Below are 24,631 nucleotides of genomic sequence, written 5' to 3'. Positions count from 1 at the left end.
CAATGAACACCGTGCAGCTGTCCAGGATAATTACTTCGCCTGGCTATCCTGGAGCCAGGGGAGTGGGGCACAGGGGAAGGCCTGCCCCATAGATTATGAGCAATGGGGACACAACCCGTTCGCTTTACAAATTCCAACTCTCCACCTGCACCCAAGCTGCAAGTGGAAATAGTGCAGAAGGAGCTGGGGGTGGGGTAGTGGGGGGTGTGTATGGAAAATCCCAGTCAAAGCAAGGCTATCTTTTCTGCAATTTCCAGCTCTCGCAGAATCCCAGAGAAAAACTCCCATGCAAACCTCCCCCATCTAAGGTGCTACGTGGAGAATCAAGTCCCTGAATTGCAGTTGATGGCTGACGACCCAAGAGACACTGGGAAACCGAAAATCAGCCTCGGACAGAAATGAGTGAAAAGGTCATTGTACAGGAGACGGGGATGGGAGAGACGCAAGCATGTGTGCCACAAGCTGGGGACGACCTGTGACAATCCCCACACCCTCCCTCAAGCTGGGATGTGGTCCCGTGTGCTGACTTCACAGCCACCAAACCCCACGGATGGAGTCGGGCATTCCAGGACCGAGGACGCCGGCCACATGCACGCCACCCCTGCAGGAGTCATGTGGAATCATCAGCCTTGGACTCTACTGGGCTTCCTGGGTGCAGTGGCCCCGGATGCTCCATTCCACATGAGTGTCACGTGTTCGGGGATCATACACCGTCTTGACTTTGGACCCAATGTCATAGATATGGAAGAACATGCCAGGGAGTTTCCCTCCTTGGTTCTTGGGGTCCTCCAGTGAAAAAGGCTACTGGCTAATACCGTGGAGAAGAGAATCCAGTTTAGGTGACCCGCCAAATAGCACTGGGGGTCCTCGTTCTCATCAGAGACTCGCCAGAAGCACAACGGCGTGGACACCGAGCATAAAAAGCCAAATCCCGAAAAGTCCAGGTCTTTGCCAACAGCCAGAAAGCAGCTCCCCACCTCTCCTGTCATGATCCTCAGCTTAGATCATTCACCGGCCTGATGAAACTGACTCCCCAGGGGCAGAAATCTAGCAGGAAGGGATGTGGCCGCGGTGTGTGTACATGCCCCTAGATGCACCCATTCTCACCAATGAAATCACAATACTGGGTGGTGTGTGGGTGTGTGTGCAAGAGTTAGGGGGCATCCATGGGACCCTGCAACTCGGGATCCTGAATCACATGGAAGAAGAGCTACATCTGAGGCCAAAAAAGCTGCCAGGTCTGCACTTCCAGGGCACGAGTCCACTGTCCCTGATTCTCCGGGCTCTCCCCATTCTCACCTTACTCCAAGCAAAGGAAACAGAGTGCCACGCCACTACGTGAACACAGCCTGAAAATACAAAACACCCAGACGTGGTGACCGTGATGGTGTGGGCACGCCCAGGAACGGAGGTACTTCTGTCACCGTGTGTGGTGTCAGCAGGCAGGAGGGCCGTGTGATGGGAGGGCGTGGTCGGGAGAACCAAGGTCACGCACTCTCACATCAGATGGAGACCACCGTCCCGCTGAGAAAGGGGGTGGAAGAAGAGGGGAAGAAGTGGTAGGTGGAGCTCGCGAGAGCCAAGGGGAAGCCGAGGGTTCTGTGTGCGGGACTTGGGAGGGAACCCAAAGGTCAGCGTGAGCTACGGTCATTGTGTGGTCCCGGCGGTGGGAGAGTGGCACTCATGTCCTGAGAAGGAGTCTGTCCTGCCCTGAGCCCTCCGGCGGGGAGGCCCCGGCTTTGAGAAACTCTCTTTGGTACACTCTGCAGGAAAGTCCCATCACCCCTTACAGATATGAAAGCATGTGTGTAGGTGTGCACACAACATGCCAAAAGCACATGTGAGTAACGGGAGGTTAAAGGGTAGTTAGGAACACAGACTAGTTAAAAGGTGACCACTTAGGGGTTCGAGTTCCTCATCTGTGAGATGTAGGTGATATTAAGTGACTCTTTCATAGGGTTGCTTTTTATGACATGATCCATGGATAAAGCCCTGGGCACACAGCCTGGTGCATAGTAGGTGCTAAATAAATACCTACTGGTTTTATTATTTTTCAGCCCCATATCATCTGAGATCTAAAATGACATAGCAAAAATAGGGGTTGTTGGATACATAATGTTATTATTTGTAACACAGCTAATGTTCACATCACCCAGTCAAAGACGGACCTGCTAGCGTCTCAACCACACAATGAGAATTAGCATAGGATGATAATTCTAGCCAGATAATCTCAATACCAGTCCATTAGACATTTTAAAATGTCACATAGTATAAAGGTAAAACCAGGACTCTGACACCGGACTGTGGCAATAGTCCATATTTGCCATACGCCAGCAGTTGGCCTGGCTCATCCCAATGTCCAGCACATACGAACAACTCAGTAGATTTCTTGTTTTAAAAAAAACACAGTTCTGCAGAGTTTCAGATGTGCTTAATATCAACAATTCCATTTTTGGTCTAATGTGTGTTTTTTTTTTCTTCAATCTTCCTTATGACTGATTGTCAGCCCATGTAAACAAAAAGCTTTGTTCCAAATCCACTGGCCACTGCTGGATAGTGAAGTCGAAAAACTTCTACAGGATGATGGTGGCTAAGGTTTAATGTGCCATGACTCCATGACACACGTGGACATATGCATTCCTCAGCCAGCACTGACATGAGGTGGCGTGTCCATTTCACACCCTTCCTCCCAGGCAGCAAGCATCAACCTTCGTTATGACCACGTACAATGTACTCTCCTACCGGCAGGAATGGTAACCGTCCCTGGTTCATTCGGCTGCCCTGGTAACACTCACGAACTGCTGTTCTCCTGTTACCTCTGTCCTAGAGGGAAGTGAGGAGGTGAAAATAGTCCCTGCCAGATCCAGCTGCCCTGACACTCGAAGCTCAGCTGGCAGGTGCCTGGGCGGACACATGGCCCACAGATGGAGCAGGCCCACCTTACTTGGGCTCGACAATCACGGAGGCCAGCCCTTCAGAAAGAAGTCATCTCCTGGCAGCCTCTGAAGTTTCTCCAGGCTGCCTGCTGACATGTCTCTCAGAATGTGTGACCGTCGCGCTTCGGAACACATGAATGAGTCCTGCATTTGGTTATCAGTACACACACACATCGACATTCCATATGCATACACACCCCTATGCACATATGCATACATACATACATATGCATAAAGCTATGATATGCATATATCAATGCGTGACTACACTGCCTATTCACCTTAGGCGACACATTCGCTAGGGATATTTGTGGGAGAAGGAGGGGCATTTTCTGCAGCTCAAACAGCTTTCGGAACCACAATATTTGCAAACCACTGGTTAAAGGGACAAGCCCTGAACTCAGAGCTGCATGCCATAGATGATCAAAGTTCACAGTCGATAATCAACCAAAGTTCACGGTCGTAATTCTTGCTGTTCTCTCCTCCCCTTTCCTAAACCATGAGCAAATGTTTTTACACAGTCGCCTTTTTACCCGTTGTCCTCCAGGCCCTGCTGAAGGGGATATTCTCGGGGTGAAAAGCCTCTGGTTCCTGATCCCAGAAAATGTCTTAATGCTGCCGGATGAGAAGAGATGTCCTCCCATTTCCTCACCGTGAAAACACCATAAAAGTTTTGAGCTCCACCTGCCAGAAAATGCTGGGGCTCTGGGCTTTACCTTCCCCACTGCCTTACACAGACATGTGTTGCACAGACAAACACCTGGAAGGCAGTTTGCCATTCTTTGAGGTTCTGCCTTTCACATGCAGCTGTCACATCGCACCAGATCAACATGACACAGCAAATAACACTATGACACGCAAGCAGTGACTTTTGAAAATACACTCTCCCCACCCTAAGCCCTGCCTGGCTTCCCCAGCGTGTGCGGCTGTCTTCAAACTAACCATCCTGAAACTGCTTAAAAGAGCCTGACAGGTAATTTATTCTGTGGCAGAGGATAGCAATTTCACTGTCCAGAGGCAAGAAACCCAGCTGCATCAGAAAATCTGTCCACTCATGGAACACAGGTTTAATATGATAACAATTCCAAGGGTGTGTGGTCATAATTCTTTCTGCTCTCTCCTGCCTTTCCCTAAAGCTGCTAGCAAATGTTTTTACAGTTTCCTTTTTTAAAGGCCCTCCAATGAACCTCTTAGAATAAATCAAATATTTCCCCACGGCCGGTGATTATCAGGCACTTGTTTGTGGAAAGAGCCAACTGTACAGGGGTCAGGGCCTAGCTACTGCTGTGGGATTTTTGCCCGTAAGTTGAATGTTTTTTAAAAATGTATCTGACTTTCTCTGCAGCAATCCTGCTGGGCCTACAGAGTTTCACATGGGTACCTGGTACAGAAGAAAATGAGAGCTAAGGAAGGTTGATAAGCAGACGACACTTGCTTCTAGCGGAAGAGAGCTATGCACTTCTTATTCTGACAGCTGTTACTACATTTTATTTCCTAAAATCCACATAAGGTGAGGAAGGTAAGCGTCCCATTTTTTTCTCTGTGTTATACTTGGGAAAATCTAAGACTTAGGACACTGAGCTTCCTCCACTATATCATAGGAATAGAGGACCCTGGGTTCCTTCCAGGTAAAACCACAATGTTATGACCTAATTTCACAGCGTGAGTTCCCCTCAGCCTTAGAGCTACAACCCCCGTCTCCTGACTTCAGTCCCAGACGACCCCCCCATGCCGACCCGTTAGCGTCTTCTCCCTGAGATTGCACCTCACCTGCATTGCAACAAAATGCAAATTCTGAAAGTGATTTCTAAACTTGGCTTTGTCGCTGAACTTGCTCTGAAACCTTGGACAAGATGTTTCGTTTTACAGTATTTTGGAAGGCTGAGCTGTAAGTGGGGCCGGGAGCTCCTCGGGCCATGGTGAATTCTTTCACAATGCACAGCGCCTGGGCTAGAATAGATCCTCCATAAGTGCTGAGTTCAACCGACCAGAATAACCGAATTCTCTTCCCTCCCACTGACATCCCTGAGTGAGGGACACATGCTCAGAAACACAGGACACTGCCTAGAGAGCCCAAGGCTGCAGAATGGAGACATGTCTGTGAGCTCATTCCACCAAGCGCCACCTTTTTAGGTAGTAATGATGCTTTTGGAGTTTGTGTCATGCCTTTTTTTAAAAACATTTTATATATATATATATATATAAATATATATATATCTTTATATGTTTATATATATAAAACAATATATATATTTCATATGTATAATATGAAATGTAAAAATGACATGATTTTATATATGTGTATATATATGTATGTATGTATCTCCCAACTCGACCACATTTAAGAAATCTATTCAGTCAAATAAAAATCCTATTGCCTGACTACTGGTCAGGGAAAGAAAGGTCTCACAAAGGAGAATGTGCCCAAGGCCAGCAAAGGCTGAATGTCAGAGCAGAGTGACCCCAAAGGTAGACCCAGCTTCCTGAGGCCAGGGCTTCACCAGGCTACTGTTCGGAGAAAGCCTTGCAGGCAAGGAGGGCCAACCGCTTCACAAAGCAGCACGTCACCAACGCTCGCAGTGAAAATTACGTGCAAGAGTGATATTCCTGACCTCAAGTCACCACTCTGTCAGAGTCCGAGGTGAAAGGAGACCCCAAATCTTCCAAGGCTGAGGGACTATCTGCTCATCCTATCTGAGGAAGAACCCCAGGTCCTAAATGGTCATACTTGGCCTTTTGGGGCCAGCCTGGGAGATTCAAGGGCAAAAGAGAGGACAAACCCAGGTCTGAAGGGGTGGAGAAAATGGTATCAGTCAACAGCAAAGAGCAGGGGAGTAAAGAAACATGTTTAGTTACCAGCCTCAATTTTAGGGTCTGGGGCCACAGAAATCCCAGAGGATAGCAGCTGGGGTGAGCCTGCAGCTTATGTGTGAGATGGAATACAAGCAAACAGAGAAACACAGGGGGGGAAATCCTGGAAAGATGGAAATGAAGCAACCTCCAGCCTCAACCCATTTTCAGAAGTTTTAACAGATGTCCTTTCTTCTTGGGAATGCTTCAAGATTTTTACTTTTCTCGAACGGGCAGCTTGCCCCACCACCTACACTTTCTTTCTGGATTCCAATCTGCTGCTTCTGCATGGGAATCTTCTGGTTCTTTCTGTTTTCCTTCAGAGGCTGAACTTCGTCCTCCCAGATGCTGACCCTCAGAGACGTCCCCTCCACAAACTCATTGCACGCATTGTAAGTACTTATTAAGCACAGTCTGCAACCAGGCCCTGGGCTAAGCACCAGGCGTATATGGAATAGTGACTAAGACAGAAGCAGTCCCAGGACTCCCAAAGCTTACACTTCAGTATGAAAGACCGTCAGGCCACAGGACCAGATTCCCACAGAAGTACTGCCTCTGCCTCCTGATCTGCTGTGCGGCTGGCTTCTTCTTGGGGTCCCTTTGATTACTTCGCCCGGATCGGACAGACTCCATGTTATAGGTCGTTGGGACTGGCCTGGCCCTGAGAGGTCACAACCCTACCCTGGGTCCAAGGCTGGATGACATCCAGCCAGATGGTGCTAGTAGGGTCCTATGGTTGGTAACAAACAGTGTCACTGCTGACGGCTGGGCCTGTGTTGTCATAGCTGTGCGTCTCACCACCACCCCGGGCTTTATCACCGAGGAGACCAGGCAACTGAGGCCCAAGGTCCTGGGGACAGCCGGCCTCTCCACCACATTTCACACCTCTGGTGTCTTTAAGAACCCAGCACCCTCAAGGTCTGTGGAAGAGCAGGAAGTTTTGCCCACTGGGAAGATATTCCTTTGCCAATGCTCAGAGCCTCTCCTTGCTTTATGGCCATTTTCCTACAGCAAAGCAAATGAAGTCATCTGTTTTATACCATGTCCTCTGTGGGGGAAATGTCCTGTCTTCCGGGTTCCTCTCGATCATGAGCTACAGTCTCAAGGCTTCAGAAAGAGGAGTCATGCTGCCTGAAGTGAAAGTCACCTGGGCAATTTTCTTCCCAGAACCCAATTCTGCCAACACACTGTGTATCATTTCTTCCCTCCGAATGGCAAGAGAAGCTGATGGTTTCGTGACCATGGCTTCTATGCCCTCTCAGCCTGGATGTTTCTAGAGTCAATTTCCAGCTCGTGCCCTGTTTGCCTACGTGTGCTCAGTCAAGGATGAGACTCAAGGATGGAGACGGTGAGGCCACTGGTGGTCACGGCCGCGTTCCCCCTGGATTGTTCTGTACACAGCCTTCCTTTAGACACATCCTTCTTAATTAACCTCGTGTCTGTAGCCTTTCTTTATTACATGGAAGGGAAAACATTGTCATGGAAGGATTCAGCAGAGAAAATTTCCAAAGACCGGCATGGAGCCTCTCTGGGGTTCCCCCTTGTTTTCTAAATTGGCAGTTCTCTCAAATTAAAACGTCTCTGGCACAGCTTCCTTTTAAAAAAATGTGTGCTTCCATTACAGGAAATGCAATCACAGACTGCTGCTGTCCATGAGCACTGGAAGACCACGTACCTGTCTGATTCCTTCAGTGTTGTTCAATATACTAAAGCAGGCGTCCGCGGGGCTGCACACCATCTCGGCGCACGGCCCGGCTTCTTTCTCCCCAGGTACCCTGCTTACAAACTGAGCCAGATCTAAAACACTTCGATGAACTTAAGAGCATCATCTTGCTAAATTTCAGCCTTCATTGATGTTCTTTTCCAGGATGTGAACATTTTGTTTTGTTTGACTTTCTCTCCTACACATGCTTCTCTCCTTCCAGGTTGGAAATCATACCAAACATTCACCTTCTCACCCTCGTAGCGATGCCCTTTTCCTCGGGTGTGATCAGGAATGAACTCCCTTCCCGACAGCATCCTGAATGACAGCTGGCATCTAGCAAAGGAAAGTGAGTGCCAGGCACCCTGGGCAGCTTGGTAGACCTCTGTGGTAAGGTTTGCATTGGTGTGGGATGGGAGGGGCTGGGGGGGTTGAGTGAGAGTGTGCGACCACACACGCTCTCTGCCTCCCCACGTGAGGATTCTGCTGTTTACTACCTACAGAGCGTCCATGCTGAGTCACTTCCCTAGAAGTATAAAAGGACATGACAGCTGCCATTCCCACTCCCACGCAGGGAAAACCAGCACCACTGGGCCCATCAAGGGGCATCTCTTTAAGCCTGGTTCTCATTAACTTCCTGATCTTGCCAACCGAACCACCACGCCACGTCTACCTGCCCCCTGCTCCTTCTTCTGTGTTATTTCTGAGGTGGAGGAGAAGAGTTTTGCCTGGGGTAACTCACATCGCCCACCATCTTGATTTCCTCTCTCTAGTCTTCTGAGCCCTGTCCTCGTGGCAGTTGAGTGGGCGTGCCTGTCTCGGTAGCTACTCATTTAGCTCTCACCAGTCCCCTGGGGGTCACGTCCACAGATCGCCCCGCACGCACCCACGATGCATCTAGTTGTCTACGGACACAAGAGATTACAGTAGCTAAGTGATTTATATCCATGGTGTGCATCAGAAGTTATTGCATTATCTTAGTCCATTTGGGCTGCTGTAACGAACTATCATAGACTGAGTGGCTTATAAAAAGCAGACATTTATTTCTCCGAGTTCTGGAGGCTGGGAAGTCCAAGATCGGGGCAGATTCACTGTCTGGTGCGAGCCAGTTTTCTTTCATAGATGGCCTTCTTCTGGCTGTGTCCTCACATGGCAATAGGGGTGAGAGAGCGCTCTGAAGCCTTTTTTCTCAGGGCACTAATCGCATTCACGAGGGCTCCACCCTCACGACCTCATCACCTCCCCGAAGGGCCCCCCGCCACAGACCGCCACATTGGGGATTAGGTTTGCAACTTAAGAATGTTGGGGGCACACAAACATTCAGTCTATAGCATACCTCACCCCTCCATAGACATAACACTCACTTCTGGAGAGATAATGGCATTTTTTACACCCCAAATGCTTTGACAACTTGTCAAGTTGTAAAACTAGGGCAAATTTATGGTTTGATAAATCTTGCCCGATTCCATGGCCAGACCAATTCAAGTGCCAGAAGGAAAGAAAGAAAGAAACGTGAAAAAGAAGTCCTGGGATTTCCTCAGCGATTCTGTTGACCCCTTCCCATGGCATGGAGTGCTCTGAGCAGTACTGAAGGCTGTCGGGAAGTTCTCCTCACTGGGAACTCTGCTGGGCTCTCCCTGTGCCCCCCCCTCCGAGATTCTGCCTCCTGGTATGCTTCTCAGGCTCACATAATAATGTGGTAAAGTCAAGGCCACAGTTAAAGGGCAAAAACTCACAAGTGCTCCTTGATGTAGGGGGTCGTTTGCCTGGCTCTGAAAGCTGAGCTGACGTCTCCACAATAGGTCCAGCTCAGCTCTACACCATGTTCATGAGAGCGCACCCGCTCAGATGGAGGAAGAGAAGGCCAGAGGCAGGGTCCCCAGGCTGAGATGGATGGTGTGGCCCTGGGCATAACAGGTCACATCTCCCAGAGCCGTCCATGAACAATGGCACTAACTCCCGACAGTTGTTTATGGCTAAAGGAGACCGCATGTCGCATGCGCAGACCACAGACTACACCCATCCATGTCAGTAAAGGCGACGTAAGAACAACAGACATTCCGTGATACCTCTCATTTCAACACACAGCAGTCCAGGAAGCTAGGCACCATCACCATCGCTTCACATGTGAGGAAATCCAGACCCTGTACCATTAAATAGCTTCCCCATGTCGCAGAGCTAGACGAAGATTTGAAAGGAGAATTAGAGAAAAATGGGACCTGTTGATTCCATCTGAGGGGCTCAGAGAGGAAAGTTGGTAAAGGCCTTGACATGGCCTGAAAAGTGACATCTGAGCCCCAACCTCTCCTTTTCCCTTAGCCTTCAATGTACCCCAAAGGGAAAAGGAAGTTAACTATGAACTAGGCACTATGATGGGTGTTTGAAAGAAGAAAATAAAATAATAGCTATTTCCAAAGAACAAGCATCTGCGATCCTGGCTACATCATTTAATCCTCACAAAACCCTACCTGGTCCCAATCCCTAATGGCTCCCTTTTACAGAGAAGGAAAAGAAGAAGCAAAAAGGTGAGGTAAGTGGTCCAAGTCCACACTAAGTGGCACATTTCGGATTCCAGCCCAAGGCTAACTCATCTGGGCACTCTTGTTCTTGGATGCAGCGGACACACATACCTTTGAATTCCTCCGCAGGCCCTGTGCCTGGACTTTCCATCCCTCCCTTCCTCTCTCTACTCACCCACATCCATCATGTGCATTTTCATTCGGTATCTCTGCCCAGGCATCTGTTGATATGTTATATTAGAATTGCAAACAAATGCTCTCATTTTCTCCTTCCATCTCCCCCTCTCCTGCTCTCTTGGCATCTGGAATTCACCACTGATTTTTCTGGCCCCGCTCCACTACCTGACTGACATTTCTGGTTGATTTCCCCTTGGAGAGCTTCGGCTGGATCACCAGGCTCCTCCCACTGGAGCCCAGGCTGGAATAGCACAGGACCTGGAGAAGCTGAACGGGGCCTCCTCCCCTCCTTCCCTGCTCGTAGGTGCCAAGACTCAGTGCCCCTGGCCTCTGCTCCCATTGTCTAGTTGATGGGTGCAAACTCCTCCTCAATCCTTTAGGGCAACCAGTATGGAGGAGAGGAAGGGGAAACTGGAGGACTGTGTTTCCCTGTGAGGTAGAACCAGGTAAGTTTTGACCTCCCAAGTAATGATGCTTTCAACCAGACCTGGGGTTATTTGACTTCTTGTCAAATGAGGAAAGGGATTACCTTGGAGTGAACTGGATTGGAAGAGCTGAGGAAGAGGAGCTCAGAGAACGGGGTGGGAAGGGGACCGGGATACGGTCTTGTCAACAGCCATCATCCCTTAACCCATCAGAAGCCTTCATATAGTTATAAGCTTTCTGAAAATGAATTTAATAATGCTCAGAGGTCACCTTAGCCAGTCTTCTGTACAGGCCACACAGCAAATCTCAAAAAAATGGGCTTCTCTCATAAGTTGAAGAGCCCAAACAAATACACAGAGCTCTCTCAACATTTAGTTTCTATCTCTATAATTATGTTGGATCATCCGGTACCAAATAGGGCTATATTTTCTTCCTTGAACTCCCCACTCCCAATGGATGCAGCCAGTGGGTGGAGCCACCACTCTGCCAATCAGGCCTGGACCCAGTGGTTTGTGAAGTGGTCACTGATGACCAGCTCAAAAGGGAGGGGACTCCCAGTGGTGTGCTGCAGCCAGCTGTTACCAGCTCAGGATAGCTAATCGTTAAATTCTTAGGAGTTTTGTAATCTGGTTAAACCAGCCCGAGCTCACCGTGGTGGTAATATTTACATCATCGTAATTGGCATGAGCTACAAATCAGGGCTCTTTTTTTTTCCTACAGAACTGGGGGTTTATTGCAGAGGGTGCCCAGTCATGTGGTCAGCTTAGCGGGAGGCAGAAGGCATAGAAAGTGTGGAGAAAAGTGGAAGAGACAAATCAAAAAATCTACAGTCTTTAACCCCTTGGAAAGAACACCCTCTCATCTAACTATCACCCTTCCTTTCTCTCTCCTAAACAAGGCACAACTCCATTTCCTTTGCATCTGCACGTTACTTCTTCCCTGAGGAAAACAATCACTGGTCATGTTCTCAGACCTAAAATGGGGAAAGGTGAAGAGACAGATGGGACGCTGGATTCTGTCATTTCTCAGAGGCTGAGTTGGAGACACAAGAAAGAGCAAAGAGTTCTTGACCAGAGATGGAATTCTAGACGCACATTTATCCACAGCCCAGCTCTGACTCTCCAGTTAGTCCTTGTATGAATGTTTGTTCTCCACAGTTAACTGATGAGATCACCCAAAGCAGAAACTGTGCCTTGACAGTGCCTGAAAATACAGTCGACAATTGACAAATATTTGGTTAATTGGTTGAATTGCTTTGAATGGAATCGAATTGGTGGTGAACCACTGGCTTATTTTCAGAGGTCAAGCCTTTTCAAATCCCTGTTTTCTAACGAGGTGAAAATTAGCTGCTGGCAAGATAGACAGGCACATGGTTAAGGCACAAACTTGACCTGTAACGTCACTTGAGTTAATCATGACTCTGGTTCTATCTCATTCCCGCTTTTCCAGTGAACTGTCTTCCTTCTCCATAGTTTTCCAAGCTCCTGGTCTCTTATTCAGAGCTGTATGGTTTGAGATTGTGGTTCTTAGTAAGCGGGCCACGTGGTCCCTAACAATGTCCAGCTATGCATCTGGAACACCCCCAAATAAGGGCCACCCAAAGTCCAGTCACACTCAGACAACAAAGCAAGTCTTGCTGGGTCTGCATTGGAAGTCTTGGAAATTACGAGGAGCCATCTCCCCAAAACCTCCTTCCTGATCCGGGCTGCCCCCACAGTCGATCCCCTACAGGGAAGCCAGCACCCAGGTTGATGAAAGGACACATTTGCTCTCACTGCCCTCGCTCTGCTCCCCCAAAGGGGCGAGGAGGCAGATGTACCTCGCTGGGAAACCTGTCCTCCTCTGATTCCTGTCACACATGACCATTTCTATTCATCATGCTTCTCCAATTCCCTACAGCTCCGCCCAGACCCAGAAGCCAGGCTGCCCAGGCCCCCGGATGAGAGGCCAGGGTTGCTGATTGAGGTGCTGCCTCTCAGGGGAGACCCATCCTCCCCAATCTAGGGGCTGAAGTCCAGGCCGCTCCCACCCAAAGCGGCCAGTGTGTGTTCACCTGGCAGGGGCCAAGACCTCTCTGTGACCCTTCTGACAGATTCTGGAAATGCTCACTCACCCGTTGTTTTTCTAGCAGATTTCAGAGTTCATAAGCCTCCAAAAGCCCAGTGGGGGGCCCAAGTCAGTGACTCCAGATTCAGGACACCGGATAAAATGGCTCTCAGGCACATTGTCCATTTCCTTCCTGGATACCAGCTCCTGTTTTTCATCTCTCCAAGCCCTTCCCTCCTCCAGGAAGGAAGAGGACTGTTCCATGGGATCGTTCCATGTTACAGATACACAAATTGACATCCGTAGAGGCCGTGTTAGAGGCACAGCAAGTTCCTAAGAGAGATGGGATGAGAAGTTCCGGGGGGCTGTGGCTCTCCGTGGTCCTCTAAGCAGCTACACACTCCTGCTCTCTGATGCATCTTTTGTACATCTCAGGAACAGCCATATCAAAGCGCCGGCCTTCTACTTCTCCTCGGCTGTGAGTTCACATCCAAAGGGAACAGAGTGCTCCTCTGGAGAGCAGGTCGGTGTTCCCACAGACAAAGGCAAGACAAGGAAGCAGCTCTACGTCTGTCGTGGGCTGACGTCTGGAGGACTGATACCGTAAACGGCTCTGACACACAGACTCCACTGCTGATGGGGGAGCTCGAAAAGCCCATTAACTTTTCCCCTGTTCTGTCAGCAGCAGGCGGGCATGTTCCCTTCAGTCCCCCTCTCCAGCTCCTCCCATCACTTGGCTGCTGAGGAGAGTCGCTCAGCCCGACCCCAGGGTGGCTGCAAGGACAAGACTTGACCGGGGACGCCAGAAAGGTCAGGGACTCGCCCTCCCCGCACCTTGGAGCTGGAGGAAGCTGCTCAGCCCACCAGAGCCAATGGGCAGGGGAGCAGCATGGCGCCCCCACAAATTTGACCCATAACCCCGGTGGTAGGCTTCTCAGCCCTCTCCCTGAAATTCCAGAATAATCTCTGCATGGCTATGAGTAAGGACTCTGTTCCACTCTGGGCGGGCGCTGCTCTGGGCAAGTTGGAGACGCGGGTGGGTGAGTCCGTTCCCAGGCCTCTTGCTTCGTGGCTCAGGACCCCAGGGCCGGGGCCATATCTTTGAATACCCAAGGCTTAGAGGCTCAGAAAGATGATTCAAGCCTGAGAAAATGTCCCAGGTCATACTCTCCTTGGTCCCCACACGCTCAAGGTATGGGTTGTACAAACCCAAACGTCTTAGTTACTAATTCAGAGCAGGCCTCTACCCTCAACACACACCCCTTTCTTTCTAAATGGCAACTGACACCTATACCTCTAAGAGACCATGAAGGGAGGCGAGTGGAAGACCAGGGGCCGTGAGCTGAGACCACACGGAATAGGGGCTTCTCTTCCACAGCTCAGGCCTCCACCATGCTGGGCCGGCAGTCCTCACCCGGGGAGCACGCAGGAGCACAGCCAGATGCTACCTGCAAGTCCTGCTGAGGTCTTGCTCTGGACTCCCTTTTCCCTGCACTCCTGCGCTGAGGTTTCTGGGAGTTACCTGGGAAGGGAGTTGGAGGCAGAAACCAGCGCCTTCCCACTCAGCATCGCCGCTACCAACAAGCGCCGACGTGCTGGGCCACTTAGGAGGTGTTTGGGGAGGAGAATCTGGGGCAGACAGCAGACAGTTCCAGTGCTCAGACAGTCAGGGAAATCTGCCAGCGCACAGGAAGAGACGCAAAAACAGGTAGTAAGCAGCACCGAAGCCTGCTTCCCAATCAAAAATGTAAAGAGGGCTCTCTTGCATGGGTCTCCAGCAAGAAAGGGACTTTTCGTGTGTGTGGATCCCCTTGTATTTCATTGTTAGTTGTGCCTGAGGTACCCAGGGGGGAAAAGCCTGTGGGACAAGAAGCTAAGGACACATCCCTGCCTGGAGAGTTTTCCAGGAGAAGGAGGCAAGAGCTTGGTTTCTGGACCCAGTGGTTTCGGGAAGGGGAGGCCGTGCCAGGCCCTCTAAGGGAGAGCGAGCTTGTCTCCTCAGCTGCCTCAGTGGCCCAGAACTGACTGGCCAGGCTGGACTCATCATAGGCACAGAAGTGGAACGTGGGCCATGCAAGTTTATTGTGGCAATGACCTTCTTAGACATGAGAACGAAGGAGCCGCCTTTTCTTAACTCAAGAAAACTTCCGCTCTCCCAGGCTTAGTCTGGACATTCTTGCAAAATGTGTCTCAATGTATCACACACCAAAATATTACGTCACACTAACTGCCCTCTTCCTTTTCCCCTAGGCCCCTCCCGATTTCAAAAAGGCACGCTGGAAGGACGCACGAAAGAATCTTGGCCTTTTCCCTTGGAGTAGTCACAGGTTTATTTTTGTCTTACTTCTGACTCAGTCAAGGCAAGAAGATGTTTTCGTCCCCTGCTTTGACCAGGGGGAGCATTTCCAAAAGAACTCAAAAGCAGTTATCTGTCATCATCACCCCCAGCCAGGCGTCCTGACCCCACATATTTAAGACAAAGGAACATCAATCAGTCCAGCATCGAGAGATGAAAGAGGCAGGAATAAAAGGCAAGGCTTGAGTATTAGCATCCCACCCACCAGGACACATTCCAAGTCACTCAGGCCTTCACCCAGGGAGCTTGCAGCAGGCCTATCTCTGGCAAGCACAAATCAGCAGGGCTGCAAAGGAAACATGATGGTCTAACGCCGGAAAAGCAACAGGGACCGCGTCGCGTGGTGTGGGGGAGTCCAAAAAGACACGACACAGGGCGAGTGCCTAGTCTCAAATCTCTCTCGAAAATAAGTCTTTAGCCACTCACATGCTCTGGAGTTTGGTGTGAGCGGCGTGAGGGCCACGTGCCCAGCTCCCTGGAAGAGGATATTCTGCCCTCTCGCTTCCGTGGGGAAAGACTCAAAGAAAGGCGATTTTGGCATCTGCTCACACGTAACCGTCCTGTTCCAGCGCAAGCTCTCTGGTCTCAGAAGGAGAAGGGTGGGGGGGCTATGGGCACCAGCGCGAGGGATCAGGACACAGTATCAGCTGGCAGACAGCTGCCACGATGGTGGGAAATGAAGGTCCTAATTGCGTTCCTCCATTGGCTATGACCTTGGGTCACCACACACCAGCAATTATTTACTCTGGCGAAATGATTAGGGAATTGGGGCCAGGGAATTGGTGGCCTGGGAGAGAGGTACATGGGGGCACAGAAGATGAGGATGGCGATGGAAAGACGCTCTTTTTGCATCTGCCTCCTCCTAATTGGGGTCAGCTCCGCCTTCAGTGGGGGCGCCGCATGCTATGGTCTGCTCCTCCATCACGGGGACACGTCTGGGGGCTCACATGTGAAAAGCAGGGGAGAGGAGAACAGGAGAGCAGGCCAAGGGCCAGAGGAAACAGTGGTTCACTCACAGGTGGAAATCCTGCGGGAATCAGGGAAAGGACGGAGGAGTTTCCACATACCTGTGCCTCACCTAGGGATGAAAGCAGCGAAATCAGATTAGGCAGCCAGGAGTACAGCAAAGACAGGACAGGCTGGAGAAAAAACAGGACACAGACCCTACACAGGGACTACTTCTGGGTGGCAGTGCTTCTCCAAGTGTGGCCCCTGGACCAGTGGCACTGGCATCACCTGGGAACTTGCTAGAAATACACCTTCTCAGGTCCCACCCTGGGTCTATTGAATCAGAAACTCTGAGAGGGGAGCCCAGCAATCTGTGTTTTCACAAGCACCGTTCTTCCCCACCAGGTGATTCTGATCCACGTTCAAGTTTGAAACCACCCCCGTAGGGACAAGAGACTCCAGTGTTTGGTTCCGTCCTTTGCCCACCTTATTTTCACATTTTGCGTTCAGAGTTCCCCTTGAGACTGGGCATCGTTTTCAATGACTACAAAAGCATCTGTATACAGAGATGTTTGTCTTTGACCCACCGTCAGCAGAAATGACATCTGAGGGTGGGTTACTGTGAAAGAGTAGAATTAGGTCTGCACGGAGCTCTCGGCACAGTCCCAGCATGTCCCAGCTCCCTTGAGTGGGCAGCAGCTGTTTGCCAAGTGGCCCGCTGGGTTCAGAGTGTCTGCCATCACCACGTTTTGCTGTTGGCAGAAAGGGGAGCAGCGCCACTACCACATAGGAAGTAAAGTGAGCGAGTAGGTCTGAGCACCCACTCCGGGGCCAGGCACTGCACTAGGCACTCTGTACACATCTCACCTCGTTCTCCCCACACCCCCCCCCATTGTGTAGATAAGAACACATGTGTAGAGAGGTGAACTAATTTGGTCAAGGCCACACAACTATTCAGTCTTATGCCAAAGTTCTCGTTTGTGCCACTTCAGGCATTGCCTTCTCCTTCTCCTATGAGTGTTTAAAAGAATCGCCCCCAAAGAAAATAACCTTCCATTTTCTTTGCAGTTACTTTGCAAGTGACAAAGCCAAAAGCTACCTCCTCAGCCACGCGGGCGAAGGAGCTAGGGTCCAATGAGGGGCACGCGTGGCTCTCGCAAGAAACCAGCTGGGAAATGGCCCTACAGGGACGAGGCAGAGTGGCTTTGACATGGGCTGAGCTGTGTTCCTCTAAAATTTATCTGCTGAAGCCCTAACCCAAGGAGCTTGAAATGTGACCGTATTTGGAGGTAGGGTCTTTAAAGAGGTGATTAAGTTAAAAGGAAATCATTAGAGTTGACCCTTCACGAGAAGAGAAGATTTGGACACAGACACGCGTAGAGGAGAGGCCCTTGTGAAGACAGACAGAAGAGGATGGCCACGAACAAGCTACGTAGAGAGGCTTCAGAAGAACCCAACCCTGCCAGCACCCTGATCTTGAACTTCCAACCACATTTCTGTGGTTTGAGCCACCCAGTCTATGGTACTTAGTTATGGCAGCCTCTTCCTGTCACACTGTGAGCTGTCCACCTTCCTACGGCTCCAGCAGCGCCCTTGCAGGCCATCAGGGCAGGTTCTATGCAACCTTGCCCCGGGCTGGGACTGGAGGCTGCCAAGGTGTCACCTCCTGCCCGCTGAGGCAGCAGGACATCAGGGAGACAGGCAGCTCCGAGAGGCAGCACCGGGGGTCTGCCTTCGGGCCGCCTGCCCACCTGCAGCCTCACCTGGGCTCTGTGTGCACGTGCAAGCCAGGTACGGGAAGCGGCGTCTCCAGCTTCCTGTGTTCGCCTCCTTCTTGGCAGGTGCCCGAAGACAGAGCAGGAAGCCCTGATGGCTGAGGATGGAGAACTATAGAGCTGAGACTACAGGAGGCTTTACAGAGAACAGGTTGATCTTCAGGAACTGGGAGGGACATCTGGCTCAGGACGGTACTGAGGGAATGAGAGGGGGCAGGTAGCAGCTGTGCAGCAAAGCAGACCGGGAAGAGGAGGGAGGACGGGCCAGCTCACAGGATAGTGTGCCCGTGTATATACCACACACACACTCACACACACACGGAGGGGCTGCTGGCGTTTACACTTGGAAACACAGCAAACCCAATGTGCTCCTGCACACGCACACCGTAGGGTGACACACCAGGCACTGTCCATATGTCGGTTGGGGACACCCACAGTATTTCTGCTGAATGAAAGTCCTCCTTAGAGAATTCCCCTTCTGCATGCTCCACGTACACTCTCTTTCTGGGCTTCAAAGCTGTACAGCAGGCGTGCAGCTGTGAAGAGAATTCTACAGTCACAGAAGCATGCCAGGACAGTCCACGGGACCCAGCAAAAGGAGGGGAATGTGGCCCAGATAGTCCACAGCCAATGTGGGGGTGTGGGTACACGGCTCCGCGTGAGCTGACTGACAGCCTTCACTCCTCAGCCTGGACCTGTCCATCACCCCTGCCCCCCATCTCAGGAGGCTGAGGAGGAATGGGGGGGCATGTGGGGTTGTCAGGAAAATGGACACAAGGCTGGCCTCTGCAGCTCACAGCATGGACAGAAGAAGGCGTCCCCCGCTCCTGCTTCTGTCCCTGGTGGGCCTGACATGAGGCCGACTGGAAGCACCAGGGAGACGAAGCCATCTGTCTCTAATTATTGTAGAAGTTTGTGGTGGGCCTGGATAGCTTCTTCTCTATTCTCTTTATAGGGCCCAGCGCTCTCTCTGAACTCCTATCTCTACCAATTTCCTTGGAAGAGGTTGGAGGTGCAAGCAAAGCCAAAACAACCAGAGGAGCTAATCAAGCGGGTCTGGACAGTGATGGGATTAAAGGCAGTGACAAATTTTATTAGGGAGCTCTAACCGTGCCCAGATAAGTGTGTGACGGGAAGATAACAACTCAGCTGTGAGCCGGCCGGCCGCTGGGGAGCACTTCACAGACTGAGCCCTGTGCCGGAGCCGGGAAGAGAGGAGAAGAGGGGAGGGCCGGGGAGGAGGTGAAGAATCAATCAGAGAGGCTGAGGGCAGGACTCCCTCTCCATTCACACCCAAGGAGCACCCTCAGCTTCGGCTCCAGCTCCCACTAGGAGGTCTTGGGTGGATCTGGAGATGACACATCCGTTCCCACCGAGATAACAAACACCATCTTATTTGTCTCACGAGTCACCATTCTCCATTTATACTTCCACAGCTATATATATCTATATATTTAAACCTCGTCATTATCTTTTGGGTCTTCTAAATTCATTTTGCCAACACTGGGCCATATCTTTCATGTCACGTAAACAGATGGAATTTGGAGTTTTTCCACTGGTACTTGAATGGGTTCCATTTTTTGTTAACTTTCTATTTTGAAGGAATTTTAGATTTATAGAAGAGTTAGAAAGATCATAGAGATAACATATCGGTCACCTAATTTCCCCTGACGTTATGTCTTGCATAACCATGACACGATTCCTAAAACAAAATTAACTACACTATAGACTTATAATCAGACTTCACCAGTTTCTCCACGAATGTTTCTTGTCTGCTCCAGGATCCAATCCAAGAGTCCACGTTGAACTCCAGGTGCTTGGTACGAGGTCTGACAATTAGGTTTGAGAAATAATCCTAGAAAAAGTGCTCCATACGTCATTGCTGAATATCACTACGGTCACCTTCGAAGTACTCCCCCTGGGAAGCTATGCACCAACACAGCGCCTAGTCCACCGTTCAAAGCAATTTTGGAACTCTTTTTCTAGAATGGCCATCAGAGCTGTCGTCATATTACCCCTGATGTCCTGAACATCATCAAAATGTTTTCCTTTCAATATTTCCTTTATCTTCGGGTAAAGAAAGAAGTCACGGGGGCCAGATCAGGTGAGTAGGGAGGGTGTTCCAATACAGTTATTTGTTTATTGGCTAAAAACTCCCTCACAGACAGTGCTGTGACCTGGTATGCTGGCGTGATATAAGAGCCGTGAATTGTTGGTGAAAAGTTCATGTCATTTTCATCTTTTTCACGCAGCTTTTTCAGCACTTTCAAATAGTAAACTTGGTTAACTGTTTGTCCAGTTGGTACAAATTCATAATGAATAATCCCTTTGATATCAAAAAAGGTTAGCAACATAGTTTTGACTCTTGATTTCGACTGGCGGAACTTTTTTGGTCCCGGAGAGTCGGCTGACTTCCATTGTGCACTGTGCTGCTTTCTTTCAGGGTCATATTGGTACACCCATGTTTCATCACCAGTGATAACATGCCCCAAAACATCGTCTTGCCTCTCCAAAAAGTCTTGGCAAACTTCAACTCTCCTTTGCTTTTGTTCATTGGTGAGCTCCTTCAGGACCATTTTTGCACACACCTTTCTCATGCCAAGATTTTCAGTTCAGATTTTCCTAACTGTTTCTCTATCGATGTTTACTTGCTCTGCTCTGCTTTGCTTCTCACAGTCAGCCGACAATTTTCATGCACACTTTAACGGATTTTTGCAATGTTTTCGTCAGTTCTGCTCGTTACTGGCCATCCTGACCTCTCTTCATCAGTGACACATTCTCTCCCCTCAGAAAAACATTTAATCCATTTGTGCACTGCCGTTTTCTTCATGGCATTATCCCTATAAACTTGGACTGACATGTCCCTGATTTCACTTCCATTCTTTCCAAGTTTAACAAGAAATTGAATGTTTGTTTGTTACTCTAATTCAAGCTCAGACATTCTATTGATGGTGCACGAAAACAGGCAACAACAATAATGAACGTCACTCAGCAAGACACCACCCCATGTTGACACGAACACAGCTGTGAGACACTGATATACCAAGATTTTGAAACCTTATCGAGCTGTTTGTACAGTGTTGCCAATGTAAGCGCATGGTGGCAAGTTCACGACCTTACTTGTCAGACCTCGTATTTCGATATTTTTCTTCCTATCCATTTGAAAGTCTTTATTACCCCTGAAAGTAAGTTACAGCTTGAGGAAACAAATCTTGTCATCTTTGAAATACGCTTCTCTGGTCTCATCCATTGACCTTTACCCATGATGCCACAAGAGCCACAGAGAGCAGCAGAACAATTGGACAACTCTGTGATGCAGGATGAAGGCACTTTCTGTGGATGACATGGGGAAAATCAAGAGCTGATGGTACCTGTCTGTGCGGTAGGCCAACTAATGCTTCCCAAAGATATCCAGGTCCTAATCCCTGGAGCCTGTGCGTATTACCTTATTATAGCAAAGGAGACTTTACAGATGTGATTAAGTTAAGGACCTTGAGACGAGGGAGACTGTCCTAAATGCAACCACAAGTCTCCTTATAAGAGGTTGGTAAAGGGCGATTTCACTACACCGAGGAGAAGGCCACGTGAAGACAGACCAGAAAGAGATTCAAAGATGCTACACTAGTGGCCTTGAAGATGGAAGAAGGAGAAATGGGCACAGAATTGGAGCTCTAGCCGCCGGGAAACGCAAGGAAAAGGATTCCCCTATAGAGCCTGGGGAGGGACCACTGCTTTGCTGATACCTTGGTTTCAACCTGTGAGACCTGTTTCGGATTTCTGACCTCCAGAGCTGTAAGCATATATGTTTGTGTTGTTTTAAACCACCAATTTTGTGGTAACTTGTTACAGCAGCCATAGGAAACTAATACCCCCTGTCACTTAGAACAAGGGGCACTTGATAAATACTTGTTGAACTAATATTCCCAGGCTCTCTTTCTCCAAAGCCCAGTAGAGTGTACTGTCTAAAACGAAAAGATACCCTCTCTCTGCTATTTTCTGGTGAGTATGTTAACCTGCCACCCACAACTAAAAAGCCCTTTAAAAAAGATCTAGTCTATATATTTGGCAATTTCGGCTAAAGCTGAATACATGCAATGACCCAGCAATTTCACTCCTAGGTGTATTTGCAGTAGGAATGTGACAATATAGCCTCCAGACAACATACAGAAGAGTGTTCAGAGCAGCACAAGCCACAAAAGGCCAAGATTGGCAACCATTCAAATGCTCATCAACAATAAAACAGAAAAATAACTTTTAGTATAGTCACCCAATGGGATGCTGTACAACCACAAGAATGGACAAAATACAACCATATGTGGTGATACGGATCGATGTCATAGACGTAAAGTAGCGCAAAATGAATGAGACGCGAGGGTATGCACTGCACGATCCCATGTCTATAAAGTACGAAACCGGAGGACCTAATCTAAGCTGTGAGAGGGCTGGAGGGTGGCTTCCCTTGAGAGGGTGAGGGTAGGGACTTGAAAGGGGAATGGGGGGGGGGGGTTCTGGGGGATGGGGAACACTCTATTTCTTGATTTGGGGACAGGTTACATGGAGGACCTCAGCATGTGAACACTCACTTTTCTGTATGCATATGACAGTTCAGTCAACAAAACAACCACCGGAGAACCCCAAGTCGGGACACAGTCCGTCCGCCAAGCCCATGTGCTCCCACAGCAGCCTGCAATGGAGAGCTGGGCTGCATGCCGAGAGGGACAGCTCCACAAACAAGGTCTGCCTATTACCATAATTACATCCTGGGAACGTGCAAGGCCCTCATTTTCCCTTCACGTCTCTAATGTTGTGGGGACACAGGCTGCAATTACAGCCCTGAAATATGCAGCTTAGCAAGCTGAAATACATCCATCCACACGGGCCTAGGTGAGGCCTCTGCATTTACATGGCGAGACCAAACCAGAGAGCGTAACCCGCCGCCACCTGCCTCCTGCCCACCAGCTGGGAAGCTTTCTGACCCTTTGGGCTGCCCATCTGAAGAAAGACAGCAACTCTGGGGACCAATGGCCCCGAGCACACAGTTTTCTCGGACAGAGCTCCTCATCGAAACATTACGCGAAAAAGCCCACGACCAAGAGCTCAAATCAATTGCTGGTGTTCAACTAATGAGATTTTTGGTTTGGGAAAAGAGTCTTTCTATTCGTATGTGAAACATAACCTCCTCGGTCATCATCTATCATTCAGGAGAAGCTGGGAGCAAAGTGAATGGCAGCAACTGGAAAATGGAACGACCGCACTTCCTTGGCAGTACAGAGAGGCGTGCCAGGGGCAGACGGAAGGGCAGGCCACGGGCTGGAGTATGTTTGACGTTGTGAGATTCTTTCAGGTGAAGCACGGAAGGGTGCTAGTGATGCCCAGGAAAGAAGATGGATGGGGGTCCAGTCCTGCAGTAGGGTGGGGGGCTTCCTCCTCTCAAGCATTTCCAATTCAGATCCCTGCTTCCTGAGACCTTCGGGCCGAAGGTCAGCATGTCAGAGAGTCTGGGCTTGTTTGAACACCAGCGCACGGAAGTGCAGACCACAGGTACAGCTGCGGGGGCTGGGGCTGGTTGAGGTGAATGGGGAGGCTTCTCTGTACTTAATAGAAGGTATCCCCACACAAAGTGGGGATCATTTCAAAATGATCTGCTGGTTTCAATGATCTGCATCAAGTCTCCTTTCTGAAGTACGGATAATTGGAACAGACTACATTGCAAAAATGCCTGATGCTCAAATTTACATTTGTACAAAGAAATGCACCCACACCCTGCTCCGTCTCTTCCCCCTCCCCCCTCTGGCAATCACACTTACACACGCATGTAGTACAGTCCGCCTGCTAGCCCGTGGGAGCACACGTAGCTGCTTTCCTACGGCATTTATATTCGGTGAGGAGTGCAGCTACGGGCAGGTTCTGAAAGTGCAGGTGTGGGGATTACAGGATGGCAGTCAATGGAAAGAATACTTATGGCCACGTCCAGTCCAGGGGCCACGGAAAAAGAGTTCAAACCACAAATTCTCCAAGTATTTTCAAATACAGTTACGTGGAAAAAAACAGCTGCACGGCCACCCCTCCCTCCTGGGGTTCTATCAAGTCCACCCCTCCAGGGTCAGAGGCACCGCCTTCCCAGAGTTTCAGGGGCCCAAGGACCCTGGGAGAGGTCTCACCAAGGGGGAAACCAAATCAGCTCAGGACAACTGGAGGTGGGGCTGCCGGCTGAGAAATGGGACTGGGGGCTTCCAAGCACGAAGGCAGTGCTTAGGCTCAAAATTGAGAGGACGTCATCACTGCCTCTCTGTGCCTCTGTTTCTCTTTCCTTCCTTTACTGCATAAATTGGTAAGAATAAACTCTGCCCTCTGCCAATCTCACATACCACTCACTATGAGGGTAAATTGGGGTTTTCAGTGAAACACACACACACACACACACACACACACACACACACATTGAGAGAGAGAGAGGTATTGGAAATCTATAAACATTTCAGAACAGAGCCATTCTCATAGACTCACCATACTTCCCTGTACAACAACCTCTCTTTGTAAGGCTGAACAAACAGGAAAAATAAGCAGCAAGGATATATTACAGTCCCAACAAATATAAATAAAAAAGACGAGGACTTACAAAAAATATCTTTCTATGAGACAGATTTACTATAAGTAAAAAAGAGAAAAAGAATGTTTGGGAAATTTTCTTACTTATTTTCCAGTAAGATTCAAGAGGACTTTTATCTGCAAAATCAAAGTAAACAGTATCTAGAACAAGGGTCAGCAAACTTTCCCTTTAAAAGACCAGACAGTAAATATTGGGGACTTCCAGGATCACACGGTCTCTCACAACTGCTCAGCTGAGCTCCCAAAGCAGCGGACAGTATGGAAAGGGGCGGGGGACCAGATCTTCC

At 49.5% G+C, this 24,631-nt stretch overlaps 1 protein-coding gene and 1 long non-coding RNA gene across 5 annotated transcripts in view; one reads left to right on the top strand and one right to left on the bottom strand.

Moving 5' to 3' along the window:
• Positions 1-24,631, bottom strand: part of PLXNA4 (plexin A4) — a 415,500-nt gene that overhangs the window by 284,225 nt on the left and 106,644 nt on the right. The gene's annotated exons all lie outside the window — the stretch shown is intronic.
• Positions 3,826-11,829, top strand: LOC117018045 (uncharacterized). 2 transcript variants are annotated; one of them, XR_004422164.1, is made up of 6 exons: positions 3,826-3,909; positions 4,282-4,455; positions 7,411-7,556; positions 7,712-7,837; positions 10,384-10,630; positions 11,509-11,829. It is a non-coding gene; the product is annotated as an uncharacterized LOC117018045 (long non-coding RNA). The 2 variants fall into 2 exon arrangements; XR_004422163.1 differs by lacking the exon at positions 3,826-3,909 and having other exon boundaries at positions 4,194-4,455.

The sequence above is a fragment of the Rhinolophus ferrumequinum genome, chromosome 26 (genome assembly GCF_004115265.2).
Source record: "Rhinolophus ferrumequinum isolate MPI-CBG mRhiFer1 chromosome 26, mRhiFer1_v1.p, whole genome shotgun sequence".
Taxonomy (NCBI): domain Eukaryota; kingdom Metazoa; phylum Chordata; class Mammalia; order Chiroptera; family Rhinolophidae; genus Rhinolophus; species Rhinolophus ferrumequinum.
Note: the sequence above shows the minus strand (reverse complement) of the source record. Positions and strands in the feature narration are given on the sequence as shown.